Source organism: Ipomoea nil, unplaced genomic scaffold, assembly GCF_001879475.1.
Source record: "Ipomoea nil cultivar Tokyo-kokei standard unplaced genomic scaffold, Asagao_1.1 scaffold2928, whole genome shotgun sequence".
Lineage (NCBI taxonomy): Eukaryota > Viridiplantae > Streptophyta > Magnoliopsida > Solanales > Convolvulaceae > Ipomoea > Ipomoea nil.
In genome coordinates this window covers 1,610,255-1,632,462 of record NW_017619356.1, presented here as the reverse complement: position 1 = coordinate 1,632,462, position 22,208 = coordinate 1,610,255, and the positions used below count along the sequence as shown (strand labels likewise).

The following is a 22,208-nucleotide window of genomic DNA, read 5'->3' as shown; positions in this document are numbered from 1 at the left end:
TTATATCCCGAGAATGTACTCCCATGTTTTCATATATTGATTGATTGTAAATGATATGATTTTTTGGGTTACGTTTAAAATATAAACTCAAAATTTTCATTTTACAGATAAAAGTATAATCTTAAAATTTTTTAAAAGATCATCAATATTTTTCTTTTCTACAAAAATCACTATGAGGGTGTTCGGTAAATAACTATTAGCTGATTGAGTTAGTGGGTTTGACTAGTTGATATTATTAGCTGATTGTAGAAAAGTGTTTGGTAATTAGTTGTTAGCTGATAGCTAATTACGTGCAAAATGACTTTCTCAAAAAAATAATTGAAAAAGCTGATTTAAGTAGCTTTAGGCCCTGTTTGGTAAAAAATTGGCCTTATAGGCCAATTTTAGCTTATTTGACCACTATTAATGGTTTGATTTAGTTAAAATATCAATGGCCCTATTTGGTAAAAAATTGGCCTATAGGCTAATTTTGACTTATTTGACCACTATTAATTGTTTGATTTTGTTAAAATATCAATATAAATGTTTGGTTAATTAGCTTTTTGCAACTCTAAAAGGCTAAAATCCAAAATGCTACTCCAAGCAACTTTTTCAATTAGCTTTTGAGAAAAGAAATTATACCAAACAGCTATCAGCTAACAGCTAATTTACCAAACACTTTTCTACAATCAGCTAATGTTATCAACTATTTATACCCTCTAATTAACACAATCAGCTAACAACTAACAGCTATCAGCTAACAACCATTTTACCAAACATGGCCAATATAAATGTTTGGTTAATTAGCTTTTTGCAACTCCAAAATGTTAAAATTCAAAAAGCTATTACAAGCAACTTTTTCAATTAACTTTTTGAGAAAAGAAATTATACCAAACAGCTATCAGCTAACAGCTAATTTACCAAACACTTTTCTACCATCAGCTAATGTTATCAACTATTTATACCCTCTAATTAACACAATCAGCCAACAGCTAACAGCCATTTTACCAAACAGGGCCTTAATTTTTGAATTTTAGCATTTTAGAGCAATAAGTTATTAGAAAAAGTTAATTAATCAAACACTCATATTGATTGTTTAACCAAATCAAATAGCTAATAGTGATTAAATAAGCCAAAATTGGTTGATAAGCTAACTATGTTACCAAGAACTATATAATAGTCACTACTTGATGTGCCATTATTTTATTAGGAAACTTTTTTTTTTTTTAACGTTTGATTATTACATGGACTCTTTTGTTAACTAATGGTGGGATCAACAAATTCATATATAGGTAGTCAATTAAAATAAAGAGTTTTCTTTTTAACCAATGTTATGTTATATACTCTGTACATTGTTATTTTGTGGACAAGGGTTTACCATGCCGTCCATGCGTATTGTACACCTTGGGCCATGATATAATTTGTGTGTTATATATGTTTGCATGTTCCCAGTTTCAAGTTCCTTCTTTGTGAGATCTCCTATTGGCTTTTTCAATTTAAGTTGGTTAGCTATCAACAATTTAAATTGCTTTACCTTATTGTAATTATTTGTAGGTGGATCAAAAAATAAACTTCTTCAAATCACATATTTGAATAACGACAGTAAACTTTCTCGCAAATTAAAAGTATAATAACTATTATGTAAAGAAGAGTGTAACATTTTTAATCTCTTTTAAAAATGACGATGGTTTGAAAGTTGAGATGGATAATTACAACTAGGTGAAAAAAGGTAATTAAGATAAATGATATTGGTCCTATTTAGACCTGTCAAAACAGGCTTTGCCTTTCAGCCCGTCCTGTTCCGTCCCCTACTTAAGTAGGGAGTGAGTTTCGAAAATAGCAGCCTACTAAGGAGTGGGCATTTTTTACCTGTCCTGTCTTGGTCCACGGGTTGGCGGTATATATATATATATATATATATATATATATATATATATATATATATATATATATATATATATATAAAAGTAATAACCAAAACCCTAGCGATCATGCCACACCCTATATTGAAGATGGCGAGAACTAACACAGGTAGGTAATGTTGTTTTGAATTGTAAATTGATTTTGAACGTCGGTTTGTGCATTGTGGACCTATGGCATGTGCGAACGAACATTTAACGCATTTGTTATTGTGTTTTGTTGATGTATTTTGAACAATTAATATGTAACGGGAACACAAAGCAATTGGGGGGTTTTTGTTTCTGGTTTTTATTAAAAAGAAGAATGAAAAAAGCAGTTGGGTAATGGGTAGACTATTGGTGTGTGCGTGTGTTTAAATTGGCATGTGCATGTTGTAGATTAGAGGGGTTTGAAATTTGTTTGTTCTTCATTTTGTATCCAAAATAATGATATTTTTAGTTCATTTTGAATGAATTAGACGACATAAGTATTATTTGTTGGTCTGCTATGAAACGTATTTTTTATAGACACTAGTGTGTGCGTGTATGTTGGTAGGTTTGTGCCCGGTAAGTTATTTGGTTGAATTAGACCCGTATGAGTATTTATTTGGTTGATTTACTATGCCACGATTTTTTTATACATGTTAGTGTGTGCGAGTATGTGTGAAGGTGTGTGCGTGTATGTGGGAACGTGTTTTTGAAGGGTTCCACGTATGTGCGATCGTGGGTAATAGTCTGTGCAAGCAGCTTTATAGTTGCAGGCATGTGCGTGTAATTGGTGTGTCTGTGATTGCATAAGAACGGGCGTATGCTTGGAAAAACATGTGTGTCTGCAGATATGAATATTAACATGGAATAGAATAACACAATCAAATTGTTAAAAAATGAATACGACGAGAGGGGAAATTGCATTACTCAGAGTTGATTAAAAAAACGGTTCAAATTAACTAAAATAAACGAAATACGTCAAAAGTCATCGTAATAAAAATGAAGAGACAAACATAAAGTATTTTAAACAGCATATAAGGTTACGACGAGCATGCCCCCGGAACACACAACACAATTGCTATTCGATACACGGTGTGTGTTAGCCAGAAATAGTAGAATTTCGTACAAAAGCGCACGCGTAGTGCAAGCATGGCCCGTGCATGACCCCTTCGAAGCCCGCAGTCCCATGAAGCGAACGACTATCCGACATACGACTCAATGTGACACATAGCAAACACGCCGTAGTCAGCAAAAATCTCATCAGCAGTCTACAATGTTAGAATCCAACTATTGATTAACAAAGACGAGTAGTAAAAAGGAGAATTTAATATATTGACATATGAATTAGTATGCACCAACAAACAGTAACAAACGCACATGAAAAAACTACCCTCCAAAATCCCCAACCAAACAGTATGTAGTTACACGGGAAAATGCACAGGCCATAAATCCACCGCGCACAGAGTATGCTGAAACGCGACTATACATCTCGGGGACCAGGAAATAAAAAGTTATACAGTCAAGTGCACAAGTGTACATACAACTACGCACAAACTAGCCACAGTCCGGCCACCGTCGAAAAACATACAAACATAAAATCTTACGATTCCGCAGAGGAATCTCTCACCACAAGTTCAAAGGAACTACGTCGAGGAAGTAGACAATCCTTTGATTATCAACAGCAACGATAGCCCCTGTGCAATCCTAGTTAATCCGCAGAGGATTCCGATCAATCCGCATAGGATTCTGATCAATCCGCAGAGGATTCCAAGTTCGAAGCAACAGACATCCGTAGCCGATCCGCAGCGGAAGGCGATCCAAGGATGTCCATCGTTTCTTATTCGATCTTCAGTTCAGGTGAACTCCACAACTGTTCCGCGGCGGAAGGAAGGAGTTCGCAATCTTTACAGAGATGTTTGTATCGCATCCTCCTTACAGAGCGAGGCGTCGAGTGCTCGTGTAAAGAGCAAAGAGAGTGTGATTGAGAAGAAGGACGTTCAAATGGACTTGTCTGAGTACTCGTGTGTGGAGTTGAGTTCTGGAGTTTTCGGAGGGGAAAGCGAGCTGAAGTTGAAGTTCAAACTGAATAAGAGTGGAAATGCGAATGTAATTGAGGATCCGATGCGGTTGTGCAGTCGGAGATTTCCAGCGTTGAGAGGTTTTCGTTGTCCGGCAAAGCTAGGAAGCCGAACAGTGAAATCGTGAGCGTAACCGAAAAGGCAAAGGAAATTGACGAGAGCGAAATTTCGAGTCAGAGAAAATTTTCCGGCAAGGTTTCGGAGTTCAGCAAATGGAAAGTGAAACGAAGCAAGGATGCGTCTGAGATGAATGACAACAATGTTGTTTCATTCAATTCTGCTTTAGAATCCGCCGCTGAATCGAAGTTAGCTGAAAATAGAGCGTTTGGTGAGGAGGTGTCTAAGCCAGAATCTGCTGCAGGGCACGCACATAAACTCCTTACAACCGACTTTGATCTGGAACGTTCAGAGAACTTGTCTATGAACGATGAGGTTTTCGATGACCACTCGTCGGCATACTCTGAGCTTCAGTCGGATATTCTCCAGGAGAGTTCCGATTAGGATTTCTCCGATTATAATCCGTCAATATGGTACGATTCTGGCAGCCAATTCTCTGAGAAGCCCATCGGTGACGATTTTCCTTCATATAGCTTCCACTTGTCACGTCAGTTCAGTGAAGAACACAACAGTTCTGATGAAATTTCATTAGAGTTGGAAAAAGAGGTTGGAGAGCGCTACCGGAGGCTAAGAAGCAGAGAAAGAAGGCAAGTGTATCTACGCGACTATGCGGAGGAGTACTACTTGGACACAGGCTTCGGCGAGCTCGTTGTTCAGCAACGCCTGCAGATAGTCCATTGGATCGTACAACAATCCATAAAGAATGAGCTTCAAAATGAGACAATGTTCTTAGGAGCTAATCTCTTTGATCGTTTTCTAACGAAAGGGTCCTACAGAAACAAGAAGAATCTTCAGATTGCTGGCATTGCTTGCCTCACTCTTGCCACCAGCATAGAGCTTTTATTCTCGCTCTGTCCCAATCACGCATTGGTGCAGAATAGAGCTAGATACAAACAACAAGAGTGCCTCAAAATCTTGCTAAGACATGGAGCCGAGTTCATGATGAAGAATGATGCTTCATGTTGATGGTTTCTCTAGTAGAGCAGAATTACATAATCTAATGGTCTGAAAAGAATGGGTGTATAAGGAGGTCCACCATCCTTGGTGGACTCAATGAGAAGCTTGGATTTGCAGTAGCAGTCCTCACTACCTTGGTGCTATGTATCTTTGCAATCTTTACTTGGCTTGCAGGGTAAACATCAGTTCTGTGAAACTTAGCAGCAGAATGAGTGTAGAGCTGCAGTAGAAGTCTAAGATGGGCATGTAGGATCTACACGCTCAGCTTACGGGGGGAGGGGGTGTTGGAGGATAAAAATAAATATCATAGGGTTATTATTGTTTAATCCTCCTAATCTTTCTGTTTCAACCGCTTCGTATATAAGCTCTTCGTCTTCTATGTAATCTAATACTTTGAATATCAAATATACAATCTTCTTCTTCTCTCGGCTTCTTCTTCTCTCGGCTTCTTCTCTCCATAGCTTCTCTCCATAGCTTCATCATGTAGTCCTTATTCCAACAAATCTCCATCAATTGGCCTCCCCTTTAATGGATCGCACTACAAGAAAAATCACCAATCGCGACGGAAACATCGCGACGAAACGTAATCCGTTGTCGATTTGTGACGGTTTTTGTTACAGAACGTGTTCCGTCGTGATTTTGCGTCGGAAGTGGTGACAAAATGCAATTCCGTAGCGATTTTTGGCGCAAAGTTAGAAAACAACTCGGGAAAACTTGGCGCCCACATTTTGGTGACAGATTTTGCGACAGAATTAAGTTCTGTCACCATAATAGCGACGGAAATGGCAACGCTCGATGGTTCCATCGCGATTTTGCTACAGAATCAGCGACGATAATAAATTCTGTTGTGATATTTGGCGCAAAGTGGAAAATATTCCCACGCAATCTTTGCACTAAGGGATGGACGACGGCGGCTGACGATGGAATTTGCGACGAGAATTTTTTCCGTCGCGAAAATATATCAATTTTGAAGTAAAATTTATTTTTGCTACAGAATGGGACTACGAGATCAATTCCATCGCCAATATGCTGACACGTTGGCAATAGAAAATGCGGCACCGTATATGTTTGTCGCGCTATGGCGATGGAATCGGCAACAGAAATAAATTCTGTTGCGATGTTTGGCGCAAAGATAGATTTCACATTTGAGTTTAGCGACGGAACTTCCGACAATCGTTGTTTCTGTCGCTAAATTATTTAATTTTTTAAGTAAAGTTTATTTTCGCTACAGAATGCGACGACATAATCAATTACATTGTCAATATGTTGACACATTGACGACAAAAAATGTAACACCTTATATGTCTGGCGCGCTATAGCAATGGAATCGACAATGCAAATTAATTGTGTTGTGATGTTTAGCACAAAGATAGATTTTTCACATTCGAGTTTGGCGATGGAACTTGCGACGATTGTTCTTTCCGTCGTGAGAGTTTTTAATTTATCAAGTAAAATTTATAACTTTTTAATAGTCAAATTTTGCATTAGGTTTGGTATTACAAGTGAGAAATATTCAAAATTTAACGCAAAATTGAAATTGCATATGTAAAATCCTTAACCATTGACCGAACTGAAATATTTATTTTAAAAATTTATTAACTAAATTTTTGGTTCAATTACTTAACAAATTTTCACAGAATTGTACAGAATTCTAAAGATAATTATTAAAATTTATGTGAATATTTAATATAAGAAGATTTTGATCATACACAAATATAAAACATAATTAAATAATTAATTTTCTTAATTATTTAAGAAGTATATTTATTATATTCATTAATTCAAAACATATTTATTATATTTATTAATCCAAAATGACATAATTTTTATTATATATATATATATATATATATATATATATATATATATATATATATAGTAATTTAAAAACATAAATCCTATTTTAATTTAGACCTAAAATCACAAATCACCTAATTTCACATTTCCCCACTTTTCCTTTACACTTTATGTGACATATACAATTTTACTTTACACACACACACACACACACACACACACACACACACACACACACACACACACATATATATATATATATATATATATATATATATATATATATAGCACAACATATTATTATTATTATTATTATTATTATTATTATTATTATTAAAAATTTAAAATAAACCTACGACATCGGGTCCACAATGAACCGACGTCTTAAGTTCAATTTTTTAAAAAAATAAAATAATGAAAAGAAACCGACGTTGTAGGGTTAAGATAAAATAGAATTTTTTTTTTTTATACATATGTGTTTTTAAAAAAAAAAAAAGATTACTATAAGGTAGATATAAGTTTTTTAGAAAAATATTAAAAAATTATTTATATATGTAGTTTTTTTTTTTAAAATTTTAATAAAGTATATAACGTTAGTCTTTAGAAAGAAACGACGTTATATGTCATATATATATATATATATATATATATATATATATATATATATATATCGTATTTTAGTTTAAAATTTTATATGGTATATTACGTTGGTTCAAAAAAAAAAAAAAAAAAAACTGAAATCTTATATATTGAATAACATAATTTTAGAGTTAATACCTCCAATGGTCCCTCAAGTATTAGCGGTTTATCAGCTGTGGTCATCCGAATTTTGAATGACGTCCAATGGTCTTTCATGTTTTAAAAAATAACCACCTTTTAGGACGCCTCGTGGTCATTTTAAACTCGCATTTTTTTAAGAATTAGGACCACATACGGTTATTTTTTAAAACATGAAAGACCATTGGAGGTCATTTAAAACTCGAATGACCACAATTGGTATATCGCTAATACTCAGAGCACCATTGAAGGTATTAACTCCATAATTTTATTATTAGAACTGATCTTATAACTTCAATCATTAAAAAAAAAAAAAAAAAAAAATTTCCCTCCAAATTTAAATTCAAAACTCTCCAATTCTAGGCATACAGTTAGAATATTTTATAATTTCCCTCCAAACTTAAACCCAAATCCCTCTGTCGTCTATCTGGAACCCTAGACTTTCTCGATTTGGCTATTCCTTCCGATCGCGGCCCTCTCCGGCGGAGCTTTTTGGGCGGGGATGGTCCCTTCGATCTCCCTTTGGAAAGGGCAACACTCGCTGGTCACGATCAAAATCGACCACCACACACCGGTCAGCAGCCGGCGCGAATGTGGCTGGGACGGCTCCGGCAATGCCGTCAGCGGCTGGGACGGAATGAATTATGTCGCAAAAATGTAAAATTCCGTCGTAAAATGCGATTTGCAACGGAATTTCACGTTTTTGCGACGGAATTTTTCCGTCGCAAATCGCGATTTTTCCGTCGCAAATCGCGATTTTTCTTGTAGTGGGACTCTTCAAAATCAAATCTTCAAACGATAATTTTCTTGATCATAATAAACAAAGAAGTTTCTTCAAGTAGTAATCATTCACATAACAAAACACTAAGTATCATCTGCAGCTGAAGAGGTTAATTAATCTTAAGCCATCCCAGATTGGCACAAAATTGAATTGTTTGGATTATTGTGCCAAAAATGCACCACATGTATGCGCAAAGGCAGGGCCTATGCGTAATATTGCATACGAAGTAGGAACCCAAAAATATGTTTAATTGATGGATTATAGGCATTATTGCAGTACATACATGTCTTTAAACTAGACCATGATGTTTTTTACTAAAACACATGCTAGTACATATTTTGTCAAGGGAAATTCTATTTACACCACCTATTTTGCTATTTACACCCCCTATTTAATAGGTGTAATAGCTTTATAGGTGGTGTAAATAAAAAAGTGCTATTTGCACCACCTCATTAAATGTAGTCAAACATTAATCTTTATTTTTTTATTTTTATTTAATAATCAATCTCTTTTTATTATTATTATTATTATTATTATTATTATTATTATTATTATTATTATTATGTTTTAATGCCTAATTATTTTGTGCAATATTTTTTAAAGTTTTTATTTTCAATACATATATATTTTTTTAAGTTTTTATTTTCAATACATCTTTTTTTTGTTCAATACATATTTTTTTAAGTTTATATTTTCAATAATTATTTTTGTTTATGTTTTAATTTTAAATAAAGAGAAATAATCATTAATTTTGTTATTCTAATATTTTTTTTATAACTCAAATTTGTTGTATACATTATTTTAAATTGATTTAACTATAGATTGAAATATAAAATGATTACTAGTGATATTTGAAATGAATAAATATAAATTGATTTTCTACCTATCTTTTTATACTGTAAATACTGTAACAATTTTATAAAGATATATGTGGGTTAGAGTTCTAATAATTTTAATGTAGTTAAAATTCTATAAAGATATGTGGGTTAGAGTTCTATTGAGACTTTGAAATATAAATTGATTTTCTACTTATCTTTTTATACGGTAAATACTGTAACAATTTTATAAAGATATAGATATGTGGGTTAGAGTTTTAACAATTTTGATGTAGTTAAAATTCTAATCATAAAATAAGTGGAGGTCAAGGCTTCTAATCATAAAATAAGTCTGCATGCGTTCCTACACTCTTTCTATTTTGAATTTTGTATTTATGATTGTCCTTCAGTCTCTGTAGAATAGTTTCCTACAATTGTGTATTCTTTGTAGTATATATTGCTCTATGTACTCAATATTACTCAATAAATTGATTTTCTTCTTATCTTTTTATACTGTAAATACAATAAATTGATTAATTTATAACTATATTCACAACAAATTAAATTAATTCAGTATATAGATAGACTCACCAGTCACCCAATAAATAAAATCTCAAATTCAGTACTCTTTATACTATAATTTTCTCTCTTGAAATGGAACAAAGAGTTTGTTATTTAGTCAATTGAGAAATTATATCTAATTTAAATGAGTCCTAATTACCTATACTAGCAAGCAAGAACAAAGTGGCTTAAAATACAAATAGCAACACCCATAGAAATAAATAACAATTCAATTCTACCTATCTTATTATACTGTAAATACAATAAATTGCTTAATCTACAACTATATTCACAACAAATTAAATTAATTTACAGCTATATTCACTAAATTGATTGATACTATAATTTTCTCTCTTGACATGGAACAAAGAGATTGTTATTTAGTCAATTGGAAAATTATATCTAATTTAAATGAGTCCTAATTACCTAGCAAGCAAGAACAATCTGGCATAAAATACAAATAGCAACACCCATAGAAATAAATAACAATTCATTAACAATTCAAATAACAACTTAAAATACCTCATAATGTCCTTGACTTTGATTTTGATCATTGTAACTAAGTAACTGGCTTTGATTCTGATTATTGTAACTAAAAAAATCGTCTATCCAATCATCCATGGCTTATAAATTGTGTGATACATATACATAACACACACCCCACATATATATATATAGAGTCATATGAGTCCAATTTGTATTCTCTGCCGCCCAAATTATCAGTAATTTCATCTCACAAACATCAATATTGACTAATTGTTTAAAAAAATATGTATTGAAATCATAAACTTAAAAAAATGTATTGAAATTAGTAACTTAAAGAAATGTATTGAAATTAATAACTTAAAAAAAATGTATTGAACAAAAAAAAATCTATTGAAAATAGAAATTTAAAAAAAATATGTATTGAAAACAAAAACTTTAAAAAAATATTACCTAAATAATTAAAACAAAAAAAAAAGAAAAAAAAAAACAAAAAAGGAAAAACAAAACAAAACAGTGACGGGTTCATTTTTTTTGTTTAATTTAATGTTTTAATTAATTAGGTTTTGAATTAAAATATTATTAATTACACCTCATAAATGAGGTTTGATCAAGGTGGTGCAAATAGCAAAATGAATCCTCATTTGACTATTTACACCACTTATATAATTATTAAAAGTTTTTACCTTTTTACAATTTCAAGATACTTTATACCCACTTTTGGTCAAAGGATGGTGCAAATAGCAACACCCATATATATATATATATATGTGTGTGTGTGTGTGTGTACTCACGATATGGTGAAAAAAATCAAATAATAATAAGTAATAAATTGATAAATCAAATAATAATAAGTAATAAAATGATTGTGTTATTGCAATATGGATAGGAATATGACATCTTTTAGTTACTTTAGATATCCACTTTTATGGTTGTCAATTAAAAACAAGCTTTAATCACTCAGTTTCAATAACATATCGTTTTCACAAGCAAAGCGTGATACCCCATTTAGTTCTAACTCATTACCAGCCACGCAATCTAGCTAATACCCCAATTCGGTTTATTCCGAGCATCAATCTTGATTTTTTTAATTTTTTTAATTTTTTTTTGGTGACAATGAAACTCTCGGCCACTGTTTGAAATTGTCTATAAAATAAACTATGTTCATGTGTAATAACTTACAAGCCACACATGTGAGGTAAATTGAACTAGAAATACCTTGTGCACCATGCTTGACTGGGAGTATGTTGGCAGGAATCGAACTCATGACATTTTGGTAAGAAAATAATGTTTTACCTACTCGGCCACTCCGTTCGAGACCCGAACATCAATTTTTTTTAGGAATAAGGTTCAAATTGGCCACTGAACGTAACCTGAAAATGCAATTAAGCTACTGAACGAAAAAAAAAGTGCAATTAGGCCACTGAACACTCAAAAAATGTGCAATTTCACCTGATAGCAGGTTACCCTCAATTTTAGCAGGTCATCTGCTTACGTGGCAGCTGAGTTGGCATTTTTAATAAATTTTAAATCATTTTTAATAAATTTTAATAATAAATTTTTATTTAAAAAAATTTTTTTAAAAAATAAAAACGACTTTATTTTATTTTTTATTTAATTTTTTTTCAATTTTTTTATAAAATTTATTATTAAAATTGATTATTAAAAATTATTTAAAAATTATTAAAAATTATTTTAAAATGATTAAAAATGCCAACTCGGCTGTCACGTAAGCCGGTAACCTGCTAAAATTGATGGTAACCTGCTATCCGGTGAAATTGCATACGTTTGGAGAGTTCAGTGGCCTAATTGCACTTTTTGGAGTGTTCAGTGGCCTAATTGCACTTTTTGTTCGTTCAGTGGCCTAATTGCATTTTCAGGTTACGTTCAGTGGCCAATTTGAACCTTATTCCTTTTTTTTAAAAAGAAAAAATCCAAGGTAAACACATTTCATCTGTAATAGCTCGCAAACTACATAAATGAGGTAAACTAGACTATGAAGATATTGTGTGACAAGTTTTCGGGCACTCGAACTCAACCGATAGAGTGTTAGCAAGAATCGAACTCATGACCTTTTGATACGAGAATGATAACTCTTATTTTATATCATATTTTACATCATTCTTACCCCCTTCTTTATGTTGATTTCATGGTGTTTATTTGGGTTTTAGAACTAAAAATCATATTTTGTGCTCAGAATTACCCAAATACACTTTGGAGGAAGGAAAATGGAAAAAGGAAGCAAAACTTGATCATTTTGGAGCAAAAACACATGGAAAAGGAGCACAGAAACAAACTCGGAGGAAAAATCACAAAGGAGAGGATCTAGGTAAAAAGTGGCGTGAGGACAAAGTCACGCACGGGCAATAGCACGCCTATGCGCCGCCCGTGCATAATGCACATGCACAACTTGTCCTCTGCACGAGCACATCATGCATGTGCAATTGCACAGGCAGTGGCACGCCCAAGCGGTGCAATTGCGCCGAAACCCTGAAGAAATGTTATAAATATATCTTGTTCTCCTTTTGCATAGAGAAAGTCGCCATAGGAGTACTGTAGCAATAGGAAATTTGCAGTTTATGGTATTTTCTATCTTCCTTAGCTATTTTATTGTTATTGTGTTGTTACCTTTGGGTATTTTGGATTGCTTTAGCTTAGATTACCTTGTTATTGTGTTTATCCTTGATTCTAGTTTGTTGAAGTTATTTTTCCATTTTTATTTGCTTATTACATTGTTGGATTATGTTATTGATGAATGTTTTTGTGCTTTGTTCTTATATTATGAGTTAGTAGAGTAGTTTAGGGATTGGATAGTGTGTTTATTATGTTTGATGCCTATTTGATACTTATTTGATTATTTCATTCTAACATAGGGTTCTTGTACGTTTTAGTGAGATGTTTTGTGTGTTAGTGTTGATGAATTTATGCACAACTTTGTCAATACTTGTGTAGTATGTGATTTTGGCGGGCAAGGAGTCCACGGGTTATCACACCCCTAGACTTGTCCCTCAACCGTCATTATTCCGTAGACCTTCAGGTTCACTTACGAGAGTATGGAATGTTGAAGGTCAAGACTACTTGTACATAATGAGGGGGATTGGTAGCGTCACGAGAGTGGAACAATCCCCATTTACTGAATTGGCCTAGCATTGGATCACGAGAATGGTGTGTTAGTCAAACAATTTGGAGTTGGTAGTCTTGAATTCAATGATGAAGTTTCTTAGCCATCAATCTTTTGACTCATGGCATCAAACCAGTAAATACCCATTCCAACCCCTATTTTTTTTTAATCATTTCTATCCCTTTATTTTCATTCCTATGCTTATCATATCTCCTTCGTGCTATTATTTGTTTAGATTCCACATATCGTTCAATGCCTGTGTCTAGATTTTCTTTGGCTAACCCAACCCCCAATCCTTGAGGACGATCAAAAGCAAATTCATTTTTGTTTGTTCTGAATACCACTATATTTGTTCAGAGCGAATCAGAGAATCATGCTCTATTCACTCGGTGATGTGAGCTTAATTGTACATGTTTCTGTGTTTGTTTGAATCTAATTATTGATGGGATTAAGTTCATGAAATTGTTACTTTAATTGCATTTTCCATTGTTTTCTCATTTGGATATGGTTTCACTTGATTTGAATGTTTTACGGTGTTTGTTAGTGTTTTGGAACCATTATAGGTCAAGTGCAAAGGCAAAGGGAGGTGCTAGGACAAGTTCGAGGTCAAAATGAGGTGACGGATCGAGCCCAGAGGACTCGACGCGTTGAGAAGTAGCAGTTGTTCGAGTCCGAGAGCAACAGAGGGCTCAACGCGTCGAAAAATTCCAGAAGCATCCGAGGAGTTCAGCAGCATGCTCGACGTGTCAAGGCATCCCAGCAAACAGCCGAGAAAATCGACGTCTCGTTCTCGACGCGTCAAGACGTCATTTTGGGCAGCTTCCAAATTCACGCGAAAAATTCCTAATTCGCCCCAGCTTGGTTCCCGCTATAAAATTCCACCTTTCTTAACCCTAGAGGACTTATGCTATGTTTTGGAGACAAGAAAGAGGAGAATTGAGAGCTATAAGTTGTCTTGGGAAGATAGAAGAAAGCTAGGGAGATTTGGAAGAATCACTTGGTTTATTCTTGTACTCTCTTTGATTATTTATAAACTCTTTATTATTGTTATGGATTCTATATTAGCCATGTGTGGCTAATTTATTTTAGAGATTCTTGGGTAAAAGTATTTATGAACCTATGTGCATAGTTCTCATATTCTTAATATATTAATATTTGGGTTGTAATTGTGATTATATTGTTGTTGCTAGTAGTTCAGGGCCCAAATTACTTGTTTCATAGTTATCATTTATGTCATAACGGGAGTTAGGCATAATTGTGAGCACCACAATTGTACTTAACTGAGGCACCTTGGGAGAAGTCATATTTGTTAGGGAGTTTAATTCTTAGTTATTGCACATCGGGAGTTTTTACCCAAAATGGTCCCTCGACTATTGCTCATTCTCAATTTTGCATTTCGACTTTCAATTGCACCAAATGTGGTCCCTTGACTTTTAAAAAATCACCAAATTTAGTCCTCTGTTAAGTTTTTCGTCTACTCAGTGTTAAATTGGAGGGCATTTTCGCCCGTTTACGTATCATACGCCTAATATACATTGAGAAATAGTCGAGAGACCATTTTGGGAATAGTCGAGGGACCATTTTGGAAAAAACTCTTTTATTTATTTCATTTTTGTTTATTTTCATTTATTTTACTCTATCAAATTAGAATTTCTATAGATTATTTTTCTTACAAATATAATAGCTAATAAAATCACACACTCCAACCTCAAAATTTTTAACTTTCTCTACAAACTTTTTCCCGCTGTCTAAAAATACAAAATTTTCATCTATCCCTATCAAGTTTTACAATAAGTTTCGTAACTTTTATAAATACTCATATACCTTTTATTTTTATCTTTTTATGTCCATATATAAAATCATACTAAAAGTTCAATAGAGAATTAATCACTATGTATCACATTAAATATTATTTTTATCATTGAAAATAACATTATTATTGTTTCCAGTGTAGACACCCAAAGAGTGCAAAATGTAGGGAAAATGTGGCTAATTTACTTTAGAAATTCTTGGGTAAAAGTATTTATGAACCTATGTGTCTAGTTCTCATATTCTTAATATATTAACATTTAGATTTTATACTTGTGCTGTAATTGTGATTATATTGTTGTTGCTAGTAGTTCAGGGCCCAAATTACTTGTTTCATAGCTATCCTTTATGTCATAACTGGAGTTAGGCATAATTGTGAGCACCACAATTGCACTTAACTGATGCACCTTGGGAGATGACATATTTGTTAGGTAGTTTAATTCTTAGTTATTGCACAACGGGAGATGGTAGTAGTTAAGAGTTTTTTATGAATGCTTGTTCTTATATTGTTGGGTGTTTATATCACGGGAGTGGATATTCACTTAGGGTAGAGATTACGAGAGTAACTCTTTTCCCTGTATGCATTCTTACACTTGTTTAAACCCAGATTTGATATTGCATGTTAGATTGACACTAAGTGATTAAATACTTGAATCCTAGGAATCTCATTCTCTCTTTACTGTTTTCTCAAACCTGCATACTTTGTTCTTTCAATTAGTCTTACAATTAATCAATTACTCTTTTCGTTAGTATTAACTTCACAAGAATAGATTAGTAACTCGTGCTTGATACGCCCCACTTTCTTGTGGATCGATAACTCGTTACTCCGAGTAATTATTTATTTGATAATTCTACTGCAATCACTCAACCACTTCTTTTGGGGCTGATGAGCATCAATTTTGATTATTTTGTAATCTTATTAGTAGCTTTGCCAATTAATTTCGAACCGACTTTCTATATTAGGCAAATTATGCTATGGACCCGTGTCCACCATGTACATGGTGGACACGTTGTACATTCATAATTTTTATATTGTATATTCATAATTTCTATACTATACATTCATAATTTTTAAACTGTAGATCCATAATTTCTATACTGTAGATTTATAAAATCCATACTGTAGATTCATAATTTCTATACTGCACATTCATAATTTCTGTACTGTATGAATCTACATTATAAATTTTATGAATCTCCAGTATATACATTATGAATCTACAGTATAGAAATTATGAATCTACAGCACAGAAATTATGAATGTGCAGTATAGAAATAATGAATCTATAGTACAGAAATTATGAATATGCAATATAGAAATTATGAATCTACATTATAAATTTTATGAATGTACAGTATAGAAATTATGAATGTACAGTATAGAAATTATGAATATACAGCGTGTCCACCATGCACATGATGAACACGAGTCCAGGGCATAACGCTCCTCTATATTAATGAAATTACTCACCAAACGAAAATATAATTTAACTAATTAACTTAATCGAATTAATCATAATTTTATTATATAAAACATATTTTATAATATATAATATATTTTTTATTTTTATTTATTATTAATTCGGTAAATTTTGAAATTTTAACCAAATTAACAGATAATTAGATTTTTCTAAATAAATTTAAAATCATTAGCCAAACTTAAAATTTTACGGAGTATTTATTAGGATAGTTCTAACCAAAATCTATGATAGCCCATCTCATCTCCGGACTAATTCGCCCTTTTTTTTTGTTGATGTTGTTGGTATTGTTCGTCATAGAATAAAGGTTGCTAAAATCGTTAGGCGTTACTCGAGCGTTCTTTTAAAAAAGAAAAATTAAAAGATTTTGTTAAAAAGAAATATTCAAGATTAGGTAATTATAAAATATTTAATACTTTAATAGTTAGTACTAAAATATTAAATATTAACCTAAAAACATCTAGAATTGTAAATTGTATAAAAATTTAAAGAATCAAAACACAACACAAAGTCAAAACTCACAAAGTATTAATATTAGAGTACCTGCTTTCAGACAGAGGAAATGGCAGGACTACTAAAGTTTGGTCACATCCGTGGCTACCTGATGCACATGACCCCTATGTGGGTCTGAATCACCAGAGCCTCAATCAGGAGCTACTGGTTGCGGATTTGATTGACAATGACACACAAGGATGGAATGTTTGTTTAATTAATCAGCTTTTTGCTCCTCGAGATGTTGTGTTGATAAAACAGCTGCCAATAAATGCGGACTACGAGGACATGTGGTTTTGGGAACGGGATATAAGGGGTTGCTATTCAGTAAAAGATGGGTATAGAAGGCTGGTTGAACTGAATACCCCAAGCTCGGTGGTTTGGGGAATGCTATGGAAGTTACAGGTTCCGCCTAAGTGGAAGATCTTTCTGTGGAGAGCCCTGTTGAACATTTTGCCTACGTTAGATAATTTGATTATGCGCAGGGTGGATCTTGTTAATGTTTGTCCGTCATGTGGAATGGAGGAGGAAAATGTTCTGCATGCTTTATGTTCTTGTATTTTTGCATCACATGTTTGGAACTTATCTCAATTGCCTATTCCTTCTTTTAACGGCAGGAGTTTTATGCAATGGGTGGAAGGTTGGCTTGGCGAACCGGCCACCACTTCGGACACCAAAGGAAGGATACGTGGATTATTATATGACGTATGGACTTCCAGGAATGCCGTAGTATGGGATGGTATTTTACCATTACCGCAAAAACTACTATGTGGTAGTATCGCAAGGTGGAAGGCGTGGAAGATTAATTGTCAGCGGCATGCACATAACCCACCTCTCCTGGCATCAGTGCCGAATCCGGACCCCCACTTAGCTGCAGGTGTTATCTGTTATATAGATGCGAGGTTTCATGGTCCACAACATGCACCCACGTATGGATTCATTGTACATGAGGCGGATGGAACCTTCATGGCGGCGGCAAATGGCCCATTATCTTGTTCGTATGATCCTCTCTTGGCGGAAGCACTGGCAATGTGTGAAGCACTATCATGGTTGAAAGACAATGGTTACACTGCAGTCACTTTATGTTCAGATAGTATGGTTTTGGTTTCAAGTTTAAGTCACGCTAGTTCTTTTCGTACCTATCTTGGTTTTGTGTTGCAATCTTGTAATCGTTTATTTACATTCATGTCAAACTCTGTGCTAAAACATGTAAGCAGGGATGCTAATCGAGCGGCTCATGCTGTGACACCCCAAAAATCCACATTCAATCCATGGATTAATTGAGTAATTAATCCTATTTTAATTTGAAGAGTTAATTCCTAAAATCCTGATTTTTAATACTCAAGGACTAGAATTTGACTAGTCAACCTTTAAGTTGTGTTGTACCTTGTGCTTTGAGGGGAGTTCCCTTGTTCCTTACACTTTCTAAGGGTTAGTGAGGGTATTCTTGTCTTTTCACCAAGAGTTAGTATTGTAACCTAACCTAGAAGACTTCTTCATTTCATTCCCTACAATTCTTAGAAAATAGTTCTACCTTCTCTCTAGAAAAGAAGTGTAGCTTATTCTCCAAGCCGAGTTGAGACCCTTGTCAAGATTTCAAGATTTGCTTCCAAGATTCAACCTTTCACCTATTTGGGCATCTAGGAGGGTAAGATCTAAGTTTATCTTGTGTTTTTGGTTCCATCTTAGTTGTCTTTTTCTTATAGGTAGGATCTTTATGATCTTTTGGTTTGATCTTGAAGTGGGTTTGGAAAGTAAGCCTTGTGGAGAGCTTGTTGTGGTGTAAAGTGAAGTATTTTGGTCTTCAAGAAGTAACTCATGCTCTACAAAACCTATTTTGCTTACCTATATGTGATTTTGGGTTCTACATGTGTTTTGCTATGAAATGTGAGGGTTTATGCAATTGTCTTGTGATATTGCATATCTAGAGCTTGTGTTTAGGGTTCCTTTGTGCCATTGCTTGGAATTTTCCATGGTTAAAGTCATTTTGTTGTGTTTGGTGAGATTTGGCATGTTTTGGACTTGAATTTGTGTTTGGAGAAGAAAATCCCCAAAGGTATTTGTTGTGGAACATGGATGTTCCCGCGGGCGGAACGACAGGCGGGGCACCACCCGCCGGCCTACCCGCGGGTACATAGGCCCGTGGGGATGTGTTCCCGCGGGCGGGACCACGGGTAGGTATCCATGTAGGACTTTGGTGTCTTCAATCGTGCTAAGTGTTCAACATTGTGTTTCGTTGGACCAAGAGGTGTCTTGCGTGTTCCTCGGAACTATCTTGAGTTTCCCCGTTGATAAGCATGCTAGTTTGTTGTCTTAATGCTAGCGTGTGTGTTATTTGTACCTTCCGTTTGGTTGATGATAACTTGTGTTATTCATCGTTGTTGTCGTTGGGCTGTGACCCGTTCCTTGATTGAGTATGTTTCATACCTTCGTTGTGATCCGTTGCTTGACTCTCGTGTGAGTGGTGGCGCGTGTGTGGCTCTACCTGGATTGCACGATTAGTGGTATGGGACACTAGTCACCAAGGTATTGCAGCGGTCCTCGTGGTGGCCGTGACGTGATTATGGAGTCGTGGCCTGAGTGATGGGTCCACGTTTTTGGGGGATAACATGTGTTATCCGGGCATGTGTTGCCGTGATTGGTGGTGTTCGTTGGTGGTTGTTGGTGGGGGACGACGGTCCCCGGGGAATAAGGTTGGACTAAGAAGTACAGGGGTCTTGGAGGTAATGGTTGGAAAGAAGGTACAAGGTTGGGGGTAGCCATAAGGTTGGAACAGGGCATAAGGAAGGCATACCAACTCGTGATAGGTGATGTTGCGAGGGCTTGTAAAGCCGGCGTTGTGTGATCTTCTCTCGTGACGTGTGTAGTCACGGAGGCTTGTGTTGTTGTGGCATGTGTTGCCGTTGGGTGAGTCTTTATCCTTGCGTGTGGTTAACCTTTGTGGTTTGGGATGTGTTCACGTGTTATCCTTGAGAGTGATGAGTCTTGTGTTGACAGTTGATCTTGGTTTTGGCTGATATATATGTATTCTGTTTCGAAAATGGTTTTTATGGCTTATATCTATCTATTTATGATACTTAACGGTATGGGTGGGTTACCAGCATTATTCGCTGACCGGGCGTCGTCCCAATGTTTATCTTTGTATCTTTCAGGTGATGTTTAGACGAGCGCGATGTCTAGAGCCTGGTAGCTTAGCACCTTTATCTTTGCTTTTGTGGCCTGTGCGCCAATGTAGTTAGATTGATGTTTTGGGATATATGTACACACTTGCAGATTGTTTGCCGTAGCGTTTACCGTGTTTGGTAGACGTGGTGTGACACCCCGTTGGATTTCCTTTTATCCAGTTTCGTTTTTATCTTTCGCTGTGCTAGTTTTGTCGCTTAATCTGCATGTGTTAAGGCTTTTATATAGCTCTTGTTTGGGGGTGTTACACATGCTCTAGCTAAACATGTAAGCGCAAGCATGGCGCGTTCTGTTTGGAGGGATGATCCTCCACTCTTTCTATTGCCTAGTATGGCTAATATAATATGATTCTTTTGGCTTTCAAAAAAAGAGTACCTGATTTCAATTTTTTATTACATTTCTTGGGTTTGCGTCCGATGTGAAAAATTTAGGGTTATTTCATTAGAAGTTGCGCTAGTTTGAGCGAAATATCCCATTTAAAAAAAAAAAAACACGGAAAAATAGCTAATCGGCAACCTAAACGCCCACCTAGGCCGTCTAGCGCCTAGGCGCGATTTTTGCAATATTGCATAGAACAATGTAGTCTATTCTATTAATTATTTATGTCCATGTATCAAAAACAAATTATTTACCACCAATACAAATAGTAAAAGCTAGTTTGGCCCGCACGGACTTAGCTCAATGGTTCAGTGGGTAGTATTTGGAAGAAGATGAGAAGAAAAAGCTAGTTTGACCCCACTTAAATAAGATCTCAAGTTTAGATATCATTTATCATGTTGACTACAACTTTTTTTTTTTTTCTATTTTTTGTGATGTATTCTGTTGTTAAAAAATTTTTTGCTATGAATGTAATAAGAAAAATTACTTGTATTATTTTAATATATTAGAAATATACCTTTTTTTTTTAAGGTCAACCAATGGGTTGTATTTATAGATAAGCTGCAATAGCATCAGGTAGGATATTATCCCAATACATAGCTATTGTAACAACAAAGAGAGGCCTTCAGCACAAATAATAAACAAGTATGGGGGTAATGGATCACCTTGTCGTAAGCCCCTAGTTGGTAATAGTGAATCACTACGTGTTCCATTCACCAGAAAGTTGTAGGATACAGTAGTAACACACATCATAATAAGATCAATCCACTTATCAGTAAAACCGAGGGCCACCATCATACCCTTTAAAAAAGGCCATTCCATTCGATCATAGGCTTTCGCCATATCCAATTTCAAAGCACTCCACCCAACTACTCCACACTGTTTCCTGTTCAAATAATGTCCTACCTCTGAAGCGCTCAGGATATTATCCATTATTAATCTGCCAGGTATAAATGCACTTTGAGACTCAGATATAATACTATCCATCAGGGGTTTCATTCTTTGAGTAATCATTTTGGCCATAAATCTATAGATTACATTACTTAGCGCAATCGGTCTTAAATCAGAGACCTGCTCAGGAACATCCTTTTTTGGGATTAACACGACATCTGTATTATTCAAACCAGGGGGCAATGAGCATGTATTCAGATAGTTTACAATAAAATTTGAAACATCACTCCCCACAATATCCTAGAAATTCTGATAGAACCCCGGCTTCATCCCATCCGGTCCTGTGCCTTATCAGGATACATCTCAAACAGAGCATCTCTCACCTCACCAACCTCAAAGGGCCGCACTAATAAATCATTTTGTGCCTGACTGACTCGTGGAGTAACATTACTAAAAATCAGGTCACCATTCATGGGGTTACCATATGTAAATATATGCTTAAAATAATCCAGAACCACACCCGTCATACTATCCCCTTCCACCCAATCACCATGATTATCCATAATTTGAATTAAAGTATTCTTTTTCCTTCGGTTCGAGGCATACCTGTGATAGAATTTCGTGT

At 34.7% G+C, this 22,208-nt stretch overlaps 1 long non-coding RNA gene across 1 annotated transcript; it reads left to right on the top strand.

Annotated features, from left to right (window-relative positions):
• Window positions 1-3,803: 3,803 nt before the first annotated feature.
• On the top strand, window positions 3,804-17,207 carry LOC109162287. Its single transcript, XR_002051059.1, has 3 exons — window positions 3,804-3,908; window positions 4,139-4,146; window positions 17,197-17,207. It is a non-coding gene; the product is annotated as an uncharacterized LOC109162287 (long non-coding RNA).
• Window positions 17,208-22,208: the final 5,001 nt, after the last annotated feature.